The following is a 25,559-nucleotide window of genomic DNA, read 5'->3' as shown; positions in this document are numbered from 1 at the left end:
TCTTCTGTATCAGCTCTTACAGGTGCCAAAGTTGCTAATCAAATTCAGGTCACCAGTGGTGTAGACAGGACTTTAGCCCCCTGCACCAAGGAGCTAGCTTTGAAATGATTAATTCTTGATAGAAAATGCTGTTAACATAACGTGCAACTTGACTGTACTAGTATGTTTCTTCATCTGCTTATTTCATTGTACTGAATTGGTAGTTATGCTAATCAAAAGAAACTTGTTTTCAGGTATTACACAAACCAAACAACTGGACGATGTTTACAGCACATGGTGAATTATTCTAGCAATAATGCCCGACAGAGTGAGCATCACAGGGAAATAATAAACTGCCTAGAGGTGTTGTCAAGCCCAACACCTTAGGTGGGGAGCAGGACTTCCCCACCCCTGGAATGTGTGTTATTTCTCTGTAAATACCCAACTTGTTAGGTATTATTGTTCTTAGAAAATGGAGTGTTAAATTGTTTGTATTTGTTTTATTATTACTATAAAAATATTTTGTATATTTTTGATGTAAAGTAGTTTCTCCATCTAATGTTTCAGAGTTGGTGTAGGATATGCAGTTATTATTATTATTATTATAAGTATTTTAATGTCAATAATAGTAATGACAAAATTTAATTTCCGGGCTGAAAATGGTCTGATCATCAGTTCACCACATCATGCTCACTTAGATGTAATAACTGAAAAATAAATAAATGTTTGGATACAAACATGCAGACATAGACACTTACTTGTGTATACACATACAAAAAGACAGATACAGAGAGATGTGGTGTCTCTCACGTGTACCAAAACTGAGGTGTCTCATGCAGACATGCACACAAATTCCCTGAGCAGTTAAAGCCACTTTTTTGATTGTATGCACCTCAGTTGTTTTATTCTGATCACATGAATGAAGAAATGCATAAATAATAGCAACAGTAAAGTTATTGCCTTCAGACACACACAGTGTAAAACATTACAATCCCCCCGCACACATTTTGTTAATGTTCAGATGTCTGATCATGATGAAATAAGAGATTATAAATAATGACAAACATAAGTATGTTTAGCTTAGATGTTACATGGAGTACAGGCCATTTTAGTTCAAGCAGGCATGAGCAGACATGTGCACAACTGTCTTTTATAAATATTGCTTTTGCATATTAAGACCAAATGTCATTCTCGTATCATATGAGAAAGTTTAACCATTTGTAGTCATGCTTTCAGGTGCTCATCTGATGATCTATACACATGTTCTTCATGTTTCACTGTTTCAGTCATCACATTTGGGTTATCTGCCTGCAGGTAGCCCTCAGCCGACCTGAATGCCAGAGTCTTCAGATTTCTGCATCAGATGCTGTCTCTTCTTTCATGACATTAGGTCGTCAGGAGTATAAAACATGCAGCTGACGCCATTACATCAGTCTTTCTTGCCGTGCGGTGCCCAAAGCAGAAGCAGTTCGCAAGTGCTGGTCGTCCGACTCATGAAATTTTCATTTTCGAGTTTCAGATCCTAAGTCTTCAAAAAAAGATAAGTACCCCGTTGTGGATCCTTTTTCTTGCTCCAACCAATGTCAGTAAAAGTTAACAATTGTCTTATCTGTGGAAAGAAAATACCTCATAGAGATTTTCATTTGCACTGCATCCCCTGTTTAGGTCCAGACCACGACGTCCCTCGCTGTCGGTTTTGTGCCTTGTTCAATCCCCGAAATATTTGTCGTCTGGCTATTTTTGCAGCCAATTACTTTCGTACTTGGACTCAGTACTTCAAAATGGCTTTGTTAAGCCATCCAACTACTGATCTTCTGAAAAAAACGTAAGGATAAAGACAGAGACAGACAGCATAGGTCCAAAACTGCCGATGACGCTTCCATTAAGCTAGTCGCCAGTCCGCTGATACTCAGTGAGGTGCTTTTGCAGCCCCTGATACCCACTACTTCAGATTCGCAGGCCTGTACTGAGACCCATTCGGATTCTGGTATGCCGCGAGATGCTTCTTCAACTGTGGAACCTGCGGATGTGTCTACCTTGGATGGGTCCGGAGCCCCTGTGCAGGCACCGGTTTCTGAGGGTGTATTCAGCCCTAGAGACTTGCATTTTAAACTGACATCGTTTCCATCCAGAAGTTCCGAGTCCCTCAGGCCTAAAACTCGCACTGCACCTAAAAAAACAATGCCCAAACAGCGAGCTCAGGCCCATATCCCTCAAAAACAAATGCTTAGAATGGCTGAAGAACTTATTACCTTAATTAGGGGGAAGCCAGCCTTCACCCTCTAAGAGACCTGGAACTGAATTTAACAACTGATTCTTCTGATCAGGGATCTGATATTTCTGCTCCTTCTGACTACCAGGATTTGCCCTTATCTACTTATGAGGATTCTGATGTAGAGGATTCCATTCCCTCTGCTTCCCCTCCAGAAGATTTTTCTGTCAGTGAAACCTTGCATACTCTTAGGGAGCATTTCCGCTGGGAAAGCCAGGATTACTCTGAGTCCAAAAAGAGGTTTAGGGAATTCCTACTCCAGCCCCAACACAGGCCACTAGCTATCCTTCCTGTTCTGGACATTGTAGATGATGCTTTATTGGAATCTAGCCTTACCCCAGACACTTTACCTCCAGCTCCCAGAAAACCTGACAGGTATTACAGAGTACCTAACTCTCACAAGTTCCTCTTCAAGAATCCTTCTGCGGATCCAGAAACCATTTCCCAAGGACCAAAAGGCATTAAGGCTACTGGTGCCAAAAATCCTACCCCTTCTGATAGAGATTCTAGAGCCCTAGACAGATGGAGTAAGAAGATATGCACTTCTGCTACTTTGGCCATTAGGGCTTTAAATTGCCAGTTTCATATGTTAAAGTATCAGCAGCATATTATGGGACTACTTCAACAGAAAATTATGTTGATTCCTGACTGTGCTGAACACAAAGAATTGTAGGATTTAATGCATTCTGCAGAACAAGTTGGTAAACATACTTTGCAATGTGGTTTTGATGCTTTAGAAGCATCTTGCAGGGCTGCTGTCACTGGGTCTGTACTTAGAAAGCATGCTTGGCTTAAGGAACAAAACTTGCCAGATCATGTTAAAGCTAAATTACTGGATGCTCCCTTAAACCAAGACCGTCTTTTTGGCAACAAAGCAGAAGTCCTTAAAAGGATGGAGAAAAAAGCTAAATCTATGCAAACTGTTAAAGATTTCCTACAAGTACAGCCTCCCAGATTTAGTAGGCATTGGCCTTCAAAGAATTGGTCCTTTCCTGTGTCTTCCAGGCCTTCTCAGTCCAAACCCAGGAACAGCAGACCACCTAGGTTACAGTCGTAGGCTGCTCACAGACCTAAGCAGTGGGGGGCTCTCACTTCCAAATCAGGGAGTAGTAAGCCACCCCCCTACGGAAAAATGGCACAAGGACTTAACCTTAACCCTTCCAAGCCCTGCTCAACTACCTGCTCCCTTAGGAGGAAAGCTCGCCCTGCATGCAAAAAACTGGGAACTCATTACCCAGGACAAATGGGTTATGAACATAGTTTCCCAAGGATACAGATTCCACTACCACACACTACCAACCCCAAACGGTTGGCCAGACATACCCCCAAATCAATGGGCAGAGGCCCAACAGCAGGTTCTCTCTCTTCTCAGTATCAGGGCTATTAAACCTGTCCCAGCAGAACAAAGGAGACAAGGTTTTTACTCAAGACTTTTCCTGGTACCCAGAAAAGACAACTCCTGGCGTCCTATCCTGGACCTCTCTATTCTAAACACCTTTCTGGTAATTCCAAAATTCAAAATGCTAACACTTCAACAGCTTCTTCCTATGCTAGGCAAGAATGCCTGGCTGGCAACCTTAGACTTAAAGGAAGCTTACCTGGACATTCCAATAAGGGAATCTTGCAGGAAATACCTACACTTTAGGGCAGGCTGCATGCACTATCAGTTCTCTGCACTTCCCTTTGGCTTATCTACTGCGCCAAGGGTATTCACAAAGTGTCTAGCTCCAGCCATTGCATTTTGTACGCAGAGAAATATTCAAATATAACCATACTTGAATGATTGTCTGATTCAGGCAGAAAGCCAGGACTTGCTATTACAACACCTGGCATTTGTAAAGAAACTTCTAACCTCACTGGAGTTCACCATAAATGAAAAGAAATCTCATCTAGTACCCTGCCAGCAGATTGTATTCCTGGGAACAAGCTTGAACACAACTTCCCAGATGGCATTCCTCACTCCAGAGAAACAAGTTTATTTGACAGCCTACTTCAAACTATTGGCGACAAACCCCAGCTGTCTGCAAGGAAAATTCTGCAAGCCCTGGGGTTCATGGTCTCTTGCATTCTACTAATTCCATATGCAAGACTGCATATGAGGAAACTCCAGTGGTATCTAAAAAGCCTATGGTGTCAACATTCTCAGGACCTGGAATCAAGGATTCCTATCATTCCTTGTATAAAGACAGTTTCTTTGGTGGGCAGAGGCCTGCTACAACAACAAGGGGCTCCCTTTCACTCTACCCCCTGCTGCCCAAACCCTAACAACAGACACATCAGACTATGCATGTGGGGCTCATATGGCAGGGTAGTGCATTCAGGGCAAATGGAACCCGAGACAGATGCACCTGCATATCAGTCAAAAAGAAATGTTAGCTGTACAGAATTCCCTGACAGCCTTCAAAGACCGTATTCCTCCAGGACAACTATTGGTAAAGACAGACAACACCAGAGTTATGTGGTACATAAACAAGCAGGGGGGAACCCACTGCATTCCTCTGCAGACTAGCCATGGCTCTGAGGAACACAGCCTTGAACTACCAAGTGCACCTACAAGCTCAATTCCTGCCAGGCAAGCTAAATTCACTGGCAGATGACTTGAGCAGAAATCTCATGGACCCACACGAATGGAAACTAAAACCAAAAATATTCAACCTCTTGAACAAATGGGGGACTCCAGATGTAGACATGTTTGCCTCCCCTCAGAACTACCAATTGGACAAATTCTGCACAAGAACTCCCCACAGTCAAGCTTGGAAAGTGGATGCCCTGTCCTTTACCTGGGAGAGCCTTTCAGTTTATGCCTTTCTCCCTCTGCCTCTCCTCTTGAAGGTTCTACTAAAAATCAAACAGGACAAGCCAAGGACAATACTGATTGCACCAGACTGGCCACGCCAGCACTGGTAACTCCCCTCTTCCACAGTATGACACTGCTGCAACCATGGCATCTGCCTCAGACTCCCTTCCCTGCTGTCCCAGCAGGCGGGCCAGATTCTGCACCCCCAGCTTCAAACCCTGAACCTTGCATCCCAGCTAATTCCTTGAGCTCTCCTCTAGCATCCCTCAGTAAGCAGGTGCTTGATGTCATTCTGGAGGCAAGGAGGCCTAGTACTAGAAATTCCTATGCTGAAAAGTGGAAAAGATACTGTTCCTGGTGCCAGACTCAGGGGATTGGCACAACGATGCGCAGCTTACCTCATATTCTTCAGTACTTAACAGAAACACATTATAATACTGAGCCACCCCTCTTCTTTCACCCCCTGCTAAAACAATTCCTTAGAGGGGCCAAAATTTTAAGACCCCCCAGGAGAGCTCCCACTCCAGCCTGGGACCTTAACTTTGTATTGGCAAAGCTCACCCCTCCCCCCCTTTGAGCCAGCTGCAACAGCAAAGTTGAAATTCCTTTTTGGAAAACAGCCTCCCTTCTAGCCATCACTTCAGCAAGAAGAGTGTCTGAATTACAGGCCCTCATGGCAGTGAAACCCTTCATTATCTTCCATGCGGACAGGGTTTCACTCAGGACCAATCCTTCCTTTATGCCCAAGGTGGTGTATAGTGTGGCCCTAAATCAGTCCATTCATTTGCCTATTTTTTTTCCTAATCCACAAAACAAAGGGAAACGAATACTGCACTCTCTGGACGTGCACAGACAACTTAGATTTTATTTGGACAGGACTAAGCCTCTCAGAAAATCTGAACAGCTGCTAGTTGGCTTTGCTGCAGGGGCAGAGGAGAAGGCCATTTCAAAGCAAACCATTTCTAAATGCATTCATTTCTGCTACAGGCACTGGAAAACCTACCCCACAGGGGATAAAATCACATTCCACCAGGGCTGCATCTACCTCTGCAGCCTTTCTCAGAGGAGTCCCTACCAGGCCATCCTAGAAGCTGCTACCTGGAGGCTCTGTACATACCTTCACCAAGCATTACCACATGCCTATTTTTTCTAAATCCAGAGCTGGTTTTGCCACTGCAGTCTTGCAGGGCTTAATAGCTGGTCCTAATGCTCTTTAACTTCCTCCTTCCTTAGCTTTGGGAATCAACCCAAATGTGATGACTGCAGCAGTGAAACATGAAGAACATAGTACAGTTGTATACACTTACCATAAATGTAGATGTTCGAGTGTATTCACTGTTGCAGTCCTGGTTACCCTCCCTCCAGCCCCCTGACTTCTCTTGGTTCTACCTTTTCTTCTTGTTTGGTATATTTAGTTTTTCTGGTGTATTTGCTTTTCAGTGGAGGTGTACCATAACATAATTGCTTCCCATTGTGGGAGCACCTGACATCTGGGGCAAGAAAAACTGATGTAATGGCGTCGGCTACATGTTTTATACCCCTGACGTCATGGAAGAAGAGACAGAATCTGATGCAGAAATCCAAAGACTCTGGTATTCAGGTCGGCTGAGGGCTACCTGCAGGCAGATGACCCAAATGTGGAGACTGCAATAGTGAATACACTCGAACATCTACATTTATGGTAAGTGTACACAACTGTACTTTTCAAATCCTTCACAAAAAGTCATTGAGATGTCTTTGAACAAGGTTGGTTTCTGGAAGTTAAGCTGTGATCACAGCATAAACTTTAGTAAGCAGCTTAATGGGTTAAGGGCAACACAAACTGCAGTGATGGCAGAGTCAACCTGAAATATCCCCTTTTGAATATTATCCCTGGGATAATAATTTTCCCTTTGTCATGGCTGAGTTACAAAGTTATTTCATAGTCACTGCAGTGTAATCTTTTGATGTAGGTGTATCTTAAGTGTTCAATAATCCATGAATGTGGGATATTGCTGAATGCATTTTGCAGTTTATTCATGCCATATTAAAATTTTTCCCATTTTACTGCTGTCTGTTATGGCCATGTCTGTTATCTTTAACAGTAGATTGTCCTTTGTTCCACGATAATCTTTTATTGTCTTTTTGTTCTATTGCCATGGTAGTTTTTTTTTCTAGATGGGTATAAGCTCAGTCTGCATCAGTTCCAGTATAATAATGTATGTATTGCTGGATGACTTGCAGATTAATTGATAAGGACTAGTATGTTTTTTCTCTGTTAACCAGATTGCTGTCTGTTCGGGATCACTCGAGGCTAAATCTATTTTTGAAGTTTGTCTCACCCCCCCCCATTTCATATCTTTTCTATTAAAGCTTTTTACTGTTTCTTTTAATTCTTCTATCCATTCAGTATCTTTGTGTTCGACAGGGTCTTCTTGAATGCTTCTCCAAAATGTTATTTTTTCTTTCGTGGTGGTTCTATTGCTTCTGTTTTGTTTTTTTTTAACCAGTTGTCTGTTTAAACTTTTTTCATCAATGACTTTCTTGTTTTTTTTCTTTTGTGTTTATCTGCATACCTTCTGTGTTTTTCTGCTTGTGCTGATATTTTAATTATTGAAATTAGTGGTATGATAAGTCCTAATCTGTTTTAATGTTTTGTGTTACATTCACCACATCTGTCTTTATAAGAATTTTTAATGGTCTGTTTCGTTTTCCATATTATTTTAGCAGCAATGCTTCTTATCTTATTTACGTTATAGCTTTCTCTGCTTTATGCTCCCATGGTGGCAGTCAACTTGTTTCCTTCCTTTCCTTTGTTAGTTTACATTTTTTGCTGTAACACTTTATCTTATGTTAGTTTAGTAGCACAGTAGGGTATCCTATTTATTTATGTTATATCAAATGCATTTAATCTATTAACAGTCCCTAGTTACTGTGTTCTTTTGTTTTGCCAGTCTTCTGACATTCTGGGCCTTATTTACTTTCTGTTGTGTATTTCTTTCCTCTCTTTTAGTACGTATATCTCTGTTAAGTCAAGCAGATTTCCCCTAAGATTATTTTCTTCTGAACTGAGAGTATCCTCTTTGCTGTATGTTTCTTGCTGATGTTCATCGTGTTACACTGCTGCAGTCATTACACTTGGGTTATCCTGCCATCAGGCGGTTCCCCAGTCGGCCTGAGTTCCAAAGTCTTGGTCCGGCGTCGGTTGCTGTCGCCTTTTCCCTGACGTCAGTGCGACAGGGGGTATATAAGATGCAGCCAAAGCCATTTTCTCCAGTCTTTCTTGCCGCGCGGTGCCCGAAGCAAAAGCAGTTCGCAAGTGCCGGTTGGCCGTCTCCTGAGATTTTCATTCCGAATCCAGAACCAAAGTCTTCTACAAAGCTAAGTACCCCGTTGGGGATACTTTTTCTTGCCTCAGACCGATGTCAGTAAAAGTTAATAACTGTATTTCTTGTGGGAAGCAAATACCTCATAAGGATTTCCATTCCTATTGTATCCCATGCCTAGGCCCAGACCACGATGTCACTGGTTGTCGGTTTTATGCTAGGTTTAACAAGCGCACTATTAAACGTTGGTATGATTTTGCCCGACATTATTTTGGTAGGAAATTCAATTATACCATGCTGTTGGAACGTCCGACGACCAGAATACACAAAAAGCACAAAGACAAGGATAGGCATCCGAGGCCCAAAACTGACGAAGAAGCCTCTTCTAGGCAAGTCGCCAGTTCTCCGGTTTTCAACGAGGCGCCTTCGCAGCCCCTGACGACCGCTTCTGTAGAACCACAGGCCGCCTCTGACTCCCAAGTGGAGATGGCTGGGCCTTCGGACGCACAAGTTATTCAGCCTTCCGAGACTAACCTTTCAGAGGGATCTGGAGTTGCTGAGCAACCCACAGCTTCAAAGGGTGTCTTCAGACCTACTCAGTTAAGCATTAAACCCTCAGCTAAGTCTAAGCCTCCTTTAAAATCAGAGAAACAAATACAGCATTCTCCGGGGCAGGCCTTCATGCCCAAGAAACAAATGCTCAAAATGGCCGAAGACCTAATCACTCTGATCAGGGGGTCCCATCCCCCTCCTGATAAAAGGCCTAGACAGGATGCAGACTATGACTCATCCGACCAGGTGTCCATCTCTTCTGATTCATCCTCAGACCTAGGATACTCTTTACCCCCTTATGAGGATTCTGATGCTGAGGAATCAATTCCATCAGCCTCACCGCCTGAGGACTATCCTTTGGGGAAACCCTACATACCATGAGGGATCATTTCCACTGGGAAGGCCAGGATTACTCAGAATCCAAGAAAAGGCTCAGAGACTTCCTTTTATTACCTCAACACAGACCCGTTGCTATTCCGCCAGTGTTATATAGTGTGGATAATGTGTATACTGAATCCAGCTTAAATCCTGATTCCTTACCTCCAGCCCCTGTTAGATACTACAGAGTCCCTGACTCACTTAAATTTCTGTATAAAAGCCCTGTAGCTGACCCTGAAACTATTTCTCAGCGACCCAAAGGAGTTAAGGCCTCATCAGCCAAGAATCCAGTTCCCTCTGACAGAGATTCCAGAGCATTAAGCAGATGGGGAAAGAAAGTATATACGTCTGCAACTTTAGCAATGAGAGACTTAAATTGCCAGTTTCACATGCTAAAATATCAGCAATTTTTGCTGTCTCCGTTAAAACAAAAAATGCAAGCAGAATCATATCCTCCTAATTTTAAAGAGATGCAGGATTTATTGCATGCAGCTGAACAAGTGGGAAAGCATAATTTACAATGTGGTTTTGATTCTCTAGAGGCCTCCTGCAGAGCAGCAGTTACAGGCTCTGTCATTAGAAGACATGCTTGGTTAAAAGAACATACGTTACCAGATCATGTTAAAGCAAAATTATTGGATGCACCTTTGCAGCAGGATGTGTTGTTTGGAGTTAAGGCAGAAGAGGTATTAAAGAAAATGGAGGATAAGGCAAAATCTGTGCAAACGGTGAAGGATTTCTTACAGGTTCAGCCTCCTATATTTAGCAGAAACTGGCCAACTAAGAATTGGTCCTTTCCAAATACAGACAGATCTCAAAGGGGAAGATACAGACGTCCAAGAGGTAGAGGTCAAACACAAGGCCCTTATAGGCCTTGACAATGGGTTGCATCAGGCCAGAAAGAAGGGGAAGACAGGCCCCAACCATATAAAAAGCAGCTCCAATGACTTCCCACTACAGCTGCCAAACAAATCCCTCTTGGCAGCCCCCTTGGGAGGAAAACTGGCACTCTTCTACCACAATTGGCAAATGATCACCAAAGACAAGTGGATTCTCAACATTGTATTTCAAGGTTACAGGTTCCACTTTCACACTATGCCAAGGTTAAAAGGAATGCCAAATCTGCCACCAAATCAATGGGCAGAGGCTCAAAAACAAATTACATCACTCATGGATATGAGAGCTATACAAAAGGTACCATCATAGGAGCAAGGAGAAGGATTCTACTCAAGACCTTTTCTGGTACCCAGAAAGGACAAAGCCTGGAGGCCCATTCTGGATTTTTCATCTCTAAACACTTACCTGGATGTTCCAAAATTCAAAATGTCGACATTACAGCAGCTTCTTCCCATTCTGGGCAAGAAAGCTTGGCTCGTGACTTTGGACCTCAAAGAGGCATACCTGCATGTCCCTATCAGACAAAACTGCAGAAGATACCTCAGATTCATAGCTGGTTCAATGCACTACCAATTCTCTGCACTGCCCTTTGGCTTATCTACTGCGCCCAGGATCTTCACAAAGTGCCTGGCACCAGTAATTGCATTTTGCAGACAGAAAGGAATTCAAATTTATCCGTACCTGGACGACTGCCTGATTCAAGCAGAGAGCAAGGACATTCTTCTAAAGCATCTGGCTTTTGTAAAAAAGTTACTAAGTTGCCTGGGGTACACAGTAAACGAAAAGAAATCAAAACTAGTGCCCTCACAAGAGATTATATTCCTGGGTGCCAGCTTGAACACAACGGCCCAGATGGCTTATCTCATGCCAGACAAGCAAAGACGACTGACTCAATACTTTCAGTTGATGGCAACAAAGACCAACTCCCTGCAAGAAACATTCTGCAGGCCTTGGGTTGCATGGCATCCTGCTTACTACTAATTCCATATGCCAAACTGCATATGAGGAAATTACAATGGTACCTAAAGAATGTATGGTCTCAACACTGTCAGAGTTTGGAAACAGTTATACCACTAATCTCACTCCTTCAACAGGAGTTTCAATGGTGGGCTCAAGCTTGTCACCTCAACAAGGGATAGCCTTTTACACAACCCACAGTCAGGCAAACACTGACAACAGATGCATCGGATTACGCCTGGGGGGCACACATGGCAGGCAAATGTATTCAGGGCACATGGCCCGCAGAACAAAGGCATCTTCACATCAATCAAAAAGAGATGCTAGCTGTACAAAATGCCCTTATAGCTTTCAAGGACCTGCTGCATCCAGGACAACTACTGATAAAGACAGACAACACCACAGTTATGTGGTACATAAGCAAGGGGGCACTCGCTCCTACCCCCTATGCAGACAAGCCATGACCTTGTGGAACACAGCTATAAACCTTCAATTTCATCTGCAAGCACAATTCCTGCCAGGAGAGAAAAACACTGGCAGACGACTTAAGCAGAAACATCATGGATCCCACGAATGGGAATTAAATCCACAAATATTCAGAGTGATAAATAAATGGGGAGCCCGGACATAGATCTGTTTGCATCCCCAATAAACTGCCAGCTACAAAAATTCTGCACAAGGAGTTACCATCCACAAGCATGGAAAGTGGATGCACTCTCATTCAGCTGGGAGAACCTACAAGTATACGCTTTCCCACCACTACCTCTCCTGCCAAAGGTACTCATAAAAGCCAGACAAGAAGAGCCAAAGATGATCCTGATTGCACCAGACTGGCCACGTCAGCACTGATACCCAATCTTAAGGAGCTTAGCACAAGAACCACCCTGGATTTTGCCTCAAATCCTATATCTGCTGACTCAGCACGACAATCAAATACTACACAGCCAGCTAAAGACCTTAAACCTAGTTGCATGGAAGATTCCTTAGTCAAGCAAGCAATGCCTGTCTCCAAAGCTGTTATGGATGTCATTCTGGAGGCCAGAAGGCCAAGTACCAGGAAAGCCTATTCGGATAAATGGAAGAGATTCTGTGCCTGGAACCAAGCTCACAGCCTTGACCCTCTTGTCCCAAACATTCCTCAGATACTACAATACTTAACTGAGATGCTGGACAAAGGCCTCTCCTTCTCATCCATCAAGATCCACGCCTCTGCCATCTCTGCTCATTACAACACGGATCCACCAATTTTCTCTAATCCTTTTAAAACAGTACCTCAGAGGGACTAAAAACATAAGACCGCCCCATAGAGCACCTACTCTAACTTGGGACCTCAACTTTGTTTTGGAAAAACTAACTTTACCTCCTTTTGAGCCAGCTAACACAGCAGAATTAAATATATATCTCTTGGAAAACTGCTCTGCTCCTGGCAATAACATCAGCACGAAGAGTTTCATAATTACAGGCACTAATGGCAGTGGAACCTTTCCTCATTTTCCACCAGGACAGGGTGTCTTTAAGAACTAACCCTACGTTTATGCCAAAGGTGGTATCCAGTGTGGCTCTAAACCAAACTATTCACCTGCCAACTTTTTATCTTAAACCACAGAATAAAGGAGAGAGACTACTGCACTCTTTGGACATTCACAGGCAGTTACTTGGACAAAACCAAAGCTTTCAGAAAATCTGAGCAATTATTGGTAGCATATGCTGCAGGAGCACAGGGAAAAGCCATTTCAAAACAGACTATTTCAAAATGGATAGGACATTGCATACGTTTCTGCTACACATACCATGAAAAACCTGTACCTAGCAGCATTAGATCTCACTCCACTAGGGCAACAGCCACTTCAACTGCCTACCTCAGGGGAGCACCTACCAAGGATATTTTGGAAGCAGGAACCTGGAGTTCTGTACATACCTTCACCAAGCATTACCATCTGCCTCTATACTCTAAATCCAGAGCTGGCTTCACCACTGCAGTACTGCAGGGCCTTATAGCCACCCCTAATACCTTATAGAACCAGCCACCCTACCTCAGCTTTGGGATTCTACCCAAGTGTAATGACTGCAGCAGTGTAACACGATGAACATAGTACAGTTTTGTACCTACCATAAATGTAAATGTTCGAGTGTGTACACTGCTGCAGTCCAGGTTACCCACCCTCCTTCCCCTCTTACTGGCTGGTACATACCTATGTCTTCTACCCTTACTACCTATGGGGAGTATTTGCTGGTAGCTGTAAGTTGTTTTTTGCCTTTTTTATGTATGTTTCATTAGCAATTGGAATTGTCTACCTATTTGGAGGCACCTGACATCTGGGGCAAGAAAAACTGAAGAAAATGGCATCGGCTGCATCTTATATACCCCTGTCGCACTGACGTCAGGGAGGAGGCGACAGCATCCAACACCGGACCAAGACTTTGGAACTCAGGCCGACTGGGGAACCGCCTAAAGGCAGGATAACCCAAGTGTAATGACTGCAGCAGTGTATACACTCGAACATCTACATTTATGGTAGGTAGAAAACTGTACTTTTCCCTTACTGTGGCATTCTAACTGGACATTTGTACAGTTCTACAGAAGGTTCCAGAACATTGCCCCATAGCGTATCTTTTTTCAGATGTCTTTTGCTTTTTTTTCCTTCTGGGGACTTATTGGCATATCATGTTGCAATATTGCCTGTGTCCAAGTTCCCTTTTTGGAACATCGAGTGTCTTATCGAGATTGCTGATTCTCCATGCAGCACAGTGGTACAGTAGTTAGAGTCACGACTCACAGAATCGATTCTCATTTTTTTCATTAACTGGAATTCCTTTTCTGTGGAGTTCGCATATCTTACCCTTTTTTTACATTGTTTTTCTTCCCAGGGCTCTAATTTCTTTCCACAAATTACAAAGATATGCTGACAGGTCAATTAATAATCCTCTAAATTGCCTAAAGGTCTGCATTTACTGTGCGTATCAGTGTGTATATCTTGTGATAATTCTCTGATTTCCTTTACCTGCCAGTATAGGTTCTGGGTTCCTCGTGGCCTTGAACAGGTTAAAACTAGTATTGTCAAATGAATGATTAAGGCAGATCAGGTGTACACTAACATATACTCCTCCACTGAATCTGACTCCCTTGAATCTAGTTCCTTCTGAACCAGTCTTTTCTGTTTGAAACAGACATTCTCAAGGAGAAGCTAGATCAGCATCCCCCTTCCAGATCTTCATGTGCATTTTCAGCACATTCCTCCAGGTCCTACAGGCGTACCTCTGAAGCTGATTTAGACCATTTGATGCAGAGGTTCCTGAGGATGCAGATGGAATTTTGGGTGATGCTGGCAACTTCCCCTCTGAAGAAAGTCAGATGTGTCCATTTTACCCTGATCTCTTCCCCTTCTCCAGTCTGATTTTCTGCTCCAATGCTTTCAGATCTGGTATTTGTCCTAGGGCCAGTGTCCACAGATTGGATTTCTCAAACAGCTTGTGCTCTGAGGTTACTGGATCCAACTCTTTCAACCCTGATTTCTTCAGAGCCAACACTATCCCTGAGCCGAGGGACTGTCATGATGCCATCAGTGCCAGCTTTGGATCCATTGCCATTGCAGGTGTTGTCTGCCTTTGACTCTTCAGGTCCTTTCCCCATATCCAAATTGAACAAGGGTTTGGTTGGGTAGCCTCTTCTTTCTGGACTCTGAGCTGGAGCTTTGAAGGGAGTTTCAAATCCACTGACTAGAGTGAGATCTTTGGATTATTCCAAGATTGGATTGGCTTTTCAGCTGTTGGGGAGGATTACTGGTTCCCCATCCAAGATCGGATCCACTCTGAAACTCCCTTTCAGTTTTGTTGCCACCTTCTCTTCAGGCAGCCAGTTGTCAGAGCCAAACTGTAAGTCTCAGTCCAGGTGCTCCAAAGCAGCTTCAGTCCACTGACAGGTCAGACAAAGCCATCCCAGAAGCACCAAAAAAGATGGCATACAGAAGGAACTTTTCTCCATCAGTGTCTCCCGCCTCGGATTTCAACTCAGAGGCTCTATGAGGTTCCCCACTATCTCCTCTGAGGAAACCTCTTTTGGTGATATCCTAGAGTTCATGTGCCACACGTGAGCTTGGCCTGTAGACACCCCTCTCAGGATGAGTCTGTTCTAATTGATGCTTACGGTTTGACCCCCTCTATATCTTGCATGGTACCTCCAGATGATAAGCTTATAGATTTAGCAACTTGGAGGTCATGCAGGAATCAAACAAGTGTGAGGTAGTACCTAGGAATCCTGAAAAAGTACTCAGACCCACTAAGGATTGGCAGTTTTAGGCTAGATACTCTGCGGTGGTATACATTATTGTGGCATGTGCTACAAAAAGAGAGTTATCGGAAGATTCTCATTCCATTGATCCAGCTAATCAAGATTCCAAGGCGAAGGCTAGGCTAGGGAAGTGGGCCTATGCATTGGGCATCTTTGTGCTGCAGGCTGTGAAATATGCCAGTCGTGAATAGATTCCAGAGGGATTTGGTTCGGCAAGCCCTATCTGCTGTGAAGAATCCTATCACAGCTGACACTAGCAAACAACTACAAATTACCATTTCTACTATGTTGATCATTTGTAACCTCTTTCTGCACTTTTTGCTCAGTGTGGCAGATGGAGTGGCCAGGGCAGCTGGGTTGGCATTGCCATGCCATACCACAATTGACAGTTTCTTTGTGATTTTATGGATAACGTCAAGACATCCTTTACAAATACTCCATAAGATGGTCCATCTCTGTTTGGACATTCTGTCAAGGAAAGGATGTGCAAATGCAAGCAAAATAGCAAGACATTATCTGTCATCAGAGTCAAGTTCGAGGCCCCTCAGAGTGTATAATAGGAATCAGAAAATGGCATTGTTCTCTTTTGTTTTGACAAACTAAATATCAGCAATTTGACTCACCTTTGAACAGGAATGGCCTCAGCATTGGTGACCCCTTCAATGGACACCCACAGAGAGTCAGAAGAGGTCCACAGAACCGGAGAAAATACTGCCCCATCTTGGATAGGAGGCAACACTATCTTTGAAGGGTTGCCTAACTGCTCCACGCCGCTGCATAGCAAGCCATCATTTATTTCTTATTTTACATGTGTTGATCGGGATAGTCCGACTGGAATCATGTCCATTTTCAGCGGATGCCCGGGGAGAAAAGCTCCAAAACAAGCAATAATATTAAAACAATGAAGAAATTTACAGATTTGATATGTACAAAGAATGTAAAAGTAAGTTCTCAGGTTAGAGTTTCCTCCAGGTTACAGTCAGGGGAAAAATTTTGCAGTAAATTGACTAGTAATTAACATTTAAGATAAGAGTTAGCCAGGCTTGTTACAGTGGCAAAGCCAGTTTAGAGCCAGATGTAGTGTAAGTCTGGTTTTAAATTGGGTTAGGGAGGAGAGCAATGTAATACCAGCTGGGAGTAGGTTCCAAACTATACCAACAGAGTTTGCAAGAGGGAGTCACCGGCTACATTGTTAGTTTTGATAGCTTGAATTAGTAGTTTGTTTGAGGAGCGAAGCAGTCTTGGATTGTTATAGGGGTGATAATATTCTTAAGAGCTGGTGTATTATCTGGGTTATTGAGGATTTTATTGGCCACAATTAAAAGGTTAAATTGGATAAGACTGGGAAGTTCTAGCCTCTCAAGTTGTTTAAGGTTGATGCAGTGGTTTGTTCGAAATGGCAGACCTGTGGCAAACCTGGCAATGTGATTGTAACATGTAGACAGTCTGTTAAGTACAGACTTGTTTAGATTAGAGAGAAGAGGGGAAGCATATAGAAGTGTTGAGAGTAGGTGAGAGCTGGCTGTGATGATCTTAGCTGGAGGGGTTAAGAAGGCTTTAATTCTGTATAGTGACCCAAGATTTTATTGATGGTCTTGATCAATTGGTTTATGTGTAGGTCAAATTTTAGGTTATTATCAATAATGACACCTAGTAGTTTTGTAGAAGGGTCAGGGGAGATTATTGTCCCATCTTTTGCATTTATGGTGAAGGTAAAAGCAGTAGACCTCTGTGTAGGTGAGAATAGCAGCATTTTAGTTTTTTGGGGATTTAGTAACAATCGACGTTCAGAGAGCCAGTTTTATATAAATATAAGGTGGACTGGGTAGCAGATCTCAAGTCTGCAGGAGATGTAGCTGAACAAATCAGGGTGGAGTCATCAGCATACTGGATACAGCTGATATTACGGATGACCGTATTTAGGTCATTAATAAAGATGGAAAACAGGTCCTAATATGGAGCCTTGTGGGATTCTAAGAGTGTTAGGTAATAGTTTAGAGAGCTTATTCTTCCAGAGAACTTGGTAAGTAAGGAAAGTAATGTAATGATAACCTAATGGACTTTTTTTTTTTGTTTTATTTTATTTTTTTAAAAGAGTATCTAGCTGTATTTTTAACCTTGTTTACACTAAAGTTCGACTATGCCTTAAACTCTTGCAGGGTGATTGTTAGCTACAGGCAGTGGGTTCAGAGTATAATGCTCAGGATTATGTGTGGGAGAGCTGGGTAAAACTTCAATATTCAGGGCTTAATTGTAGTTAAACAACTAAATGTTATAGAGAGCAAGGGGCAGCTAGAGTAAATTATAAGCAGGGGAACCAGATTATTATGGGGCAGACTAAGGTGCCTTTAGACCCAGGTCAGCAGAATACAATATATGGTTTACAGTGGAGTTTTAGGGTATTAACCTTAGCAATTTTAAGATGACTCCAGGATGATTGTGGGTACTGTTTTCAAAATAGTTTCCGTCAAGCAGAAGATTCTGTTTTCTAAGTATTTTGGGGGTCTACCAGCTAGTTAATGCAAGGCTGGCGACTTGTTCAGGAAGCACCGGGCATTTGAAAATGGCGATTTCTGCATGCAGGACAAGTGGGCAAAAAGGATTATATCCAGAGGCTACTACATTTCCTGTTGCATCCCCCACTACACATCCCACCCCAGCAGGTAAAATAGCCCACCAGAGAGACTTTGTATTAGGAAAAAAAGCCATCCAAGAGGTGCTGCCAGATCAGGCCAGGCAGGGTCAGAGTTTTAGTCTGGATTTTGTTTCCTAAGAAAACGTGGGACCTCAGACCTGATTTGGATCTAAGCTTTATAAATTGATTTGTTTGAAACACCTGCTTCAGGATGGTCATGGTTCAGTCAATTCTTCCCTGTCCCAGTGAGAATGACTATCTGTACTTGATAAATTCTCAAGACACATACATTTTCATCAATGATGCGAAGGAGTCAAGAAGATTCTTGCACTTCTGAGTATGATCCAATCATTATCAGTTCATGTTCCTTTCATTTGGTCTCACCACAGACCTCAGGGTGTTCACCAAGGGCATGGCTGTCCTGGTTGCCCACCTATGACATCTCGGGTTCAGGATTTTCCCATACCTGGATGATTGGCTCCTCGCTTGCCCATTCAATGGAGTCCATGATTAAATCCAAGATTTATATTCTCAACCTACACTCCTTTGAGAAAATAGGAAATTTGCAGAGGGACTTGCAAGATAGCTGCATTTAATCAACAGCTTAACTTCAGTGTTTCCAGTATGGCAAATGAAACTGAGAAACAACAGCCAGTGATATTGTCAGTCTGAGTAAAATTCAGTTGCTGGCTAGTAAGTATATTGCCTGGATGCCAGCAAAGAAAAAACTAAGAGAGCCTGAAAGAAAATCAGCTAGGAAAGGAGAAGAGAAAACACTGAGAAGAACCCTGCAGCTGTTCAGTAAAAAGCAGTTAAAGCTTCAGCTTTGGTGCAAAACATGGCTTCCAGTAATCTAGGGGAAAAATAAGTCACATGTGCTCAGAGCTGATTAAAGTAAACGAAACAGTAAAGGCGTGTATCAAGTCAAGTAAAAAAGACTGGAAAAATAGAAGAAGCTTTAAACAGATACTCAGATGAGCTGATAAAACTACAAAAATCCAAGACTGGAATGAAAAAAGGATAGCAGAATATGAGACTGCTGGAGAAGAGTTGTTTCAAAAATAGTAGAATTAGATGACAGAGCATTTACCGAAAAATCTGAAATTTTCTGCTGTACCAAATAAACTTGAAAGAACAGACTGTATTAATTTTATGAAGGCACATGTAAGCAACTGGACGTGTATTCCACACCAGGAACTGTTAATTGAAAGGGGAAACCACACGTATGCTCCAAATCTGGCCATTAGAAAGCAGCCAAGACCTTTATTGCTAAAGATGCAAACCTACCAGCAGAAATAATTGATCCTGACAAAACTGTAGCAAAATGCAAAGTATTACAAGTGGGAGACAGCAAATATACACCAGGCAGAAGATAAACAAATGTATTCCAGTAATCGGGGAATGTCAAAAGGCAGGTATGAGATTCAAGCTTGCTGCTGTATCCAGTTGTCTTTAGAATATTTTTTTTTCTGGAGGATCAAAGTCATTTTTTGATGCTGAACAAGCTAAGGAGGAAATCCAAATGTTTTCCAACAAAAAGTGAGCCGTCAAGGAGAAGGGGACTCTACTTTTCATTCTTCTGATAGTAACGCACATGAAGAGACTTTGCCAGTGAAATATTTACCACTGCTTCAAAGGAAAATCCTTGAGATTTCGAGAAAAGCACAGGAGTTGACCAGAAGAATTAGGAGTACCTTGAGATTGAACCAGAATCATGAGGAGAGAAATGGAGATGAATAGGAAGAAGACCAGCAACCTGGAAATTAGTGAATAAATATGAGACTGCAAAGCATCAATCTCATTTGTGAAATATGTCTGTATAAGAATATGTGGAAAAAGTGGAGTTTTGTTGATTTGGTTAAACTTGTGGAAAACTGAAAAGCATTTGTCACACTTCATGTCATTAATGTTTGAAAGAACTCTGAAGTCACATATAATAGGTGGGGATAATGACTTATTGCCATAATAGCAACCCTTTCATATTGTCCTGGATTATGAATGGTCTCACTTGTATTGACAAAAAAGGAAAGAATACTTAATTATATTAAGAAATGTAAAGTGTGCATACCAGTGCTGCAGGAGACACTTTTGGAAAGAAGTGAACATGTGAAACTGATAAAAAAAGGATTTCAGGATGGATGTACTGCCGAATAACTGGGACTGAGGAAAAGAGGAGTACTTACTTTAATTGCTATAGGAGCTCCAGCAGTGATCGAAGAGGAAAAAAAGATAATGGCAAGTTTGTGGTAGTAAAGGGTCAGTGGCAAGGAATGAGGATTACAATGGCATGTATTTATATTCCACATAAAACTGCTATTAATGGAGTATTAAACAATTTGAGAGAAATAATCCACTTTAAGCAGGGAATATTACTTATAGGTGAGGACTTGCATTTGATTTGCAACAATGAGGATCCATGGGGTTTAGAAGAGAAAATGTAACAAAAGAGGGTAGATTTCTGAAGAAATTTATAAAAAATATTTGCTATGACAGATGTGAATTCAGTAGAAGGACCTGAGAGAAAATGTTCATATTATTCCCCAAGGTGCAATAATAACTAAGCTAGACTAGACAAAAATTATATTTCACAGGAATATGCACATTTAATTGAGAACTTTGACACACATCCAATAACTATTTCATATCATGCACCAGTGTTTACTAAAATAAAAGTGCAGGATGATAAAGTAAAGGTGAGACACTGGCTGTTCCCCACTTATCTGTTAAAATGAGAGTAATTTAGGAATGGGTAGTGGAAGTAATAAGGGAGTTATTAGGGAAGATATAAAGTACTCCAGAAGTTATAGTGAGTGGTGTAAAATAAAGGGAAGTTTAAAATAAGGTAGAAATAAAAGAAAAAATATATCTGGTTAAGAAGTAACAGTTATTTAGAGGGGTTGAAAAAGGTGAAAGTATTACAAAGTAAGGAGAATCCCACAGAACAAAATGGGATACAATTGCAACACTTTAAAGAAAAAATAAGGGAGTACCTGCATAATATACATGAGTTTAGAAAGATTGGTGTCAAGCAACTGTTTTTTTTGGTAATAACTCCAGAGCGCAAAAACTTTTGGCACAGCAACTTATTGAATAGAAAGTCGAAACTTAGAGAGCCTATTACAAGAAAAATAACCAGAGATCCTGTAGAGGTTGTGATGAAAGGAGATACTACCAGCCCAGCTAGCTGGAATTTTGTAAATAATGATATGTCTTTGGTGCATATTGAATGATTTATACAAGATGCTTTTTACAAATGTATTAAAACTGTATATCATATATATCAAGCTGCTTGTATGTCATATATATCAAACTGCTTGTACAGGCGCGTGTGTTGGAAAAGGGTATTTGCATAGTACTGTTTGAAATGTAGCCACAGTGTGCTCTACTGGAAAAGAAGAGAAATGTACATGTACTGTTGTAACTGTTTAAATGTATATATTTTAACAGTGGAAACTGGAATGGAATACAGGAGGTTAACTTCAGAAGAATAACTGAAATTAAATTACTTTATGGCTAGGCCATAACAATGGTATCTTTCAGTTTTCAGTACAGCAAGAGACACAATGTCTGTACTAGGAAACTTTCTGTATTGTCTTTAGAGTGAAGTAATTACTAGTCTTGAAAGCATGAAGGAGTACAATTGTTTTATGACTTCCAGCATCTACCAGAGATCTGAGGAGAAGCCCTTGTCTGTATATTTTTATACGTAGATGCTAAATACTGCCAGCTTCATCAGTGGTTGTTTGGCCTGGGAACTAGCATTCAGATAATAAGAAATTATGTCATTCTGCAAGTTATCCCAGCAGTAATATTTGAGATATTAATTTGAGAAGTCTCTTAGTGGGACTTGGCATTCTGTCTTGGACCAGACAACAACTAGAAGATCCATTCACCACATATGCCTTGCTCTTGTAGTAAGTCTTGGATTATAGTGATTATCTTAGACTTAGTCAGGAATATAGTAGAGCTTAGTTTAGATATTTTTTTTATTTGAGACTATCCTGCAGTGTTGTTTTACAAATTTCCTGTGGTTTTGAACTCTGATGTCACTGTGAATACATATTTAGTATTGCTTTGTTTTTTTTATTGTTAGATATATTTAAACCTTTAATTGTGGCTGATCTATGTAGATATATTTAAGTTTTGAGAGTACTTGCATGTTTTTTATTTGGTGACTCAACTCCTAACAGCCTTGTTGTTGGTCAAGCTACCATTTGTGTTAGTATTAATATTACACAGTAAGAGTGGACCCCCTTTGTTAAGGGCCTTAAAGTAGCTGGCAGGAGTGACTGGTGGCAATGAAAACTACCTTATAGTCTGGGCAGAAGGAGGCATAGCTAGTAAACCTGTGCCAGCCTTTCCCAGGTGTGTGTGTGTGTGTGTGTGTGTGTGTGTGTATGTCAGCAACTTGAGCAGGGACACAAAGCACTGGTTGGACAGAGAGGGTACTGGGGGCCGTGGCTTGGTCACTCAGCTGAGTTCTCAACTCTGTAGCTGTGCCAGTGGGGAGTCTCCTGGGGATGTTGAGATAGAGGGAGAAACCAATCCCCGGACTGACTGTGGTCTCTGTGTGCTCTTAAGGGAAATTGCACTTGATGCAGAGAGCTGCATCTGGAAATACTGTGTGTGTTCTTGTTATCCTCCCAGTTAATGTCCCCCATTGTTGCCAGTGTTGAGGATTGAGGCTCCTTGATTACTGTTCCAGTGGTGGGGCATCACATATTGGTGGCAGTGGAGGGACTCACAATCACATATTAATTGGCAGAGGTGGGAATCACCACATCACATATTGCGATTCAGTGGTGTGGATATTTAACTCCTGTAGCTTGTAAATAGTGGTCTCTAAAGAAGGTGTTTGTACTCTCAAGCAGCCACTCACAAAGGTATTATAAATATTTTTGAAAGTTTTTGAAAACTTGTATAAAGTAGAGAAGTGGGGAATCAAGAAAAAGCAGAAATGGAAATATTTATGGAAGGCTTAAATATACCAGGTTTAGAGTCCAACAATTGACAGTTAAGCTAGGAGGAGGCGAGGTAAAAGTGATGATGTATAACGAATCTGCAAGAAAGTCTCCAGGTATGGACGATATTCCGGTGGAAGTTTGGATGCCAAGAGGTAAGAAAGTGATAAAGATGTGGAAGATTCTTCAACTGTATTTTAAAAGGAGGGGAGGCACCAACATCCTGGAAAAAAGCCATGGTGGCTGTAATGCTTAAAATGACAAAGACCCATCTGAACTAGTAGTCATATAGTCCCATTTCAATTTAAAACCATAATTATAAAGTGTTTATGTCTATAATGGCTAAAAGAATAGCATCAGTGATACCAAAATTGATATATATAGACCACTGTGGTTTTGTGTAAGGGGAAGCAAATATTTGACAACATTAACAGAACCATGATGATCCAGAGGGAATTAGGATGTAAGAAAATACTGCTATTATTGGTGGGTTGTGATGCAGAGAAAGCCTTCACTAAGCTGGAATTTTATGAGTAGGGTAGTGGAAGCATTTGCATTTCATCGCTTTCTGATAAGTTATGTCAGAACAGAGGAACCAGGCAGGAGTTGTCCTCCTTTCCTTTTGTTTGTGTAATATTTAGAACCATTAGCAAAGGAAGTAAGGGACTCAGAAATTCACATATATAGGGGAGGCGTGGCCAAGGATGAACACAGGATAGCAGCAGATTTCTTCAGCTCCACCAATTTCATTACACTGACAGGAATTAATTACTTAAAAATTAATTTTTGAAGTAATTTTCTTTCTAAATACGTTTGTTTTATATAGTTCTTGAACTATATCTAAAAAAGAAAGGAAATCTTAACAATATTCCTGTCAGAAATCACTGTGGAAATTTTCCTGTCAGTTTATCAGTCTGAAATGAGTTCCAGTAAGACAAATTCTCAAGACTCCAGCATCAAGAAAGAACTTCAGTCTCTGATAATTATAATCCAGCAACTTACTGATAAAATGGATAAAATGGATACTAAAATAGACACCTTCATAGTAAAAACTACAAAACAAATAGACCTGTTACATACAGACCTGCAACAACAGAAGATCCAGATGACAGGCATAGAAGAAGCTGTGAATGACATGGAAAATAGAATCCAAGAAGAGGAAATCAACATTGAGTTTCTGCTGAAACAAAATACACATTTACAAACAAAGCTGGATGACCTGGAAAATAGATCTAGGCGCAATAACATTAGGATTTTTGGACTGCCAGAAAATATTGAAGATAACAATATTACTTCTTTTTTAACAACTTGGCTCCCTAAAACTTTAGACTTACCAGAAGCACTCTCTTTTGGTATCGAAAGAGCACATAGATCTATAGCTAATACTAACTCTAACAAAAAATATCCTAGATCAGTTATAGTTAGATTTCTATCATCTTTTGATAAAGAGATGGTTCTTAAATCTGCTTGGGCTAAAGCCCCTGTTAAGATTAATGAGACAACTGTGCGTTTTGACAATGACTATTCTTCCATGGTAATAGCTAAAAGAAAAGTTTTTCTGCCACTAATAAGGGAGCTTAAAAAAGCACAGTTTAAAACATACCTTCTGTTTCCTGTCAAGCTTAAAATCTTCCTTCCTGATGGTCCTAAGGTTTTCGATGATTTAGACTCTGCTTTACTGTTTCTCAAAGAAAACAGGATTTTGGATAAAATAGAAGAAATGGAATGGGCTAGTTCTTCATTAAAGAGATTGGCAACTGAAGCTTCGTGGAAGACTTCAGAGAAGAAGAAGAGACTAAAAAACAAATGATTTGTTATATATTTTTTTCTCTCTCATCATTTTAGTTCATTATTAATCTTTTTGAATATAGTTCCTGCATTTCCAGAAAACCACAAATATTTTGGAAAAGATTTAATCAAAGTTATTCTCTATGTGCAAAAAAATGTTTTGTTTCATAACCAGTCAAAATATCTGAAGATCTAATGGCAAGCTGTGATTCAATCTGTTTCTCTTTCTGAAAAGAAGTAAGGTTAGTAATTTGATTCATTTTTTATCTTTACCTTTTTTTTTTCCTTCTCCTTTTCTTATTTTCTTTGTTTAAACAATGACATTCTATTTAGATTATGTAGTGGGTAAAGGGTGGGGGAGGACAGGGAGAGAACAGTAATGAAAATATGACTAATAGAATAATAACATATTTATTCCTTGTAAAAGTTTATATGTTCTTCAAATGCTATTTCTAATTATACTTTCATGATTATACTGCTTATGCTTGTTTGTAAATAATCTGTCATGCTTTAACTAATAATAATTAGAACTAAATAAGAGTAAATAATATGTTTTATTTTTAACTCTATTAATATAAACAGTAAGTAACATTCCATTGTATATACTTCTTACAGCTTTCTCTTACATTTTATTTCTGCCTCACTCCCTTTTATTTTCTACTCTCTTTTTCTTTTCTTTATTAATATATAGAAATGCTTTTGATTGTGTGGGCACAGTGAATAATAGGATTTGTATGAAAATTGAGTTGG

At 41.0% G+C, this 25,559-nt stretch overlaps 1 protein-coding gene across 1 annotated transcript in view; it reads left to right on the top strand.

Annotated features, from left to right (window-relative positions):
• WDFY3 (WD repeat and FYVE domain containing 3) overlaps window positions 1-25,559 on the top strand; it is a 5,086,165-nt gene that overhangs the window by 4,112,303 nt on the left and 948,303 nt on the right. The window lies entirely within an intron of this gene.

The sequence above is a fragment of the Protopterus annectens genome, chromosome 17.part0 (assembly GCF_019279795.1).
Source record: "Protopterus annectens isolate FY-2018-M chromosome 17.part0, PAN1.0, whole genome shotgun sequence".
NCBI lineage: Eukaryota > Metazoa > Chordata > Ceratodontiformes > Protopteridae > Protopterus > Protopterus annectens.
Note: the sequence above shows the minus strand (reverse complement) of the source record. Positions and strands in the feature narration are given on the sequence as shown.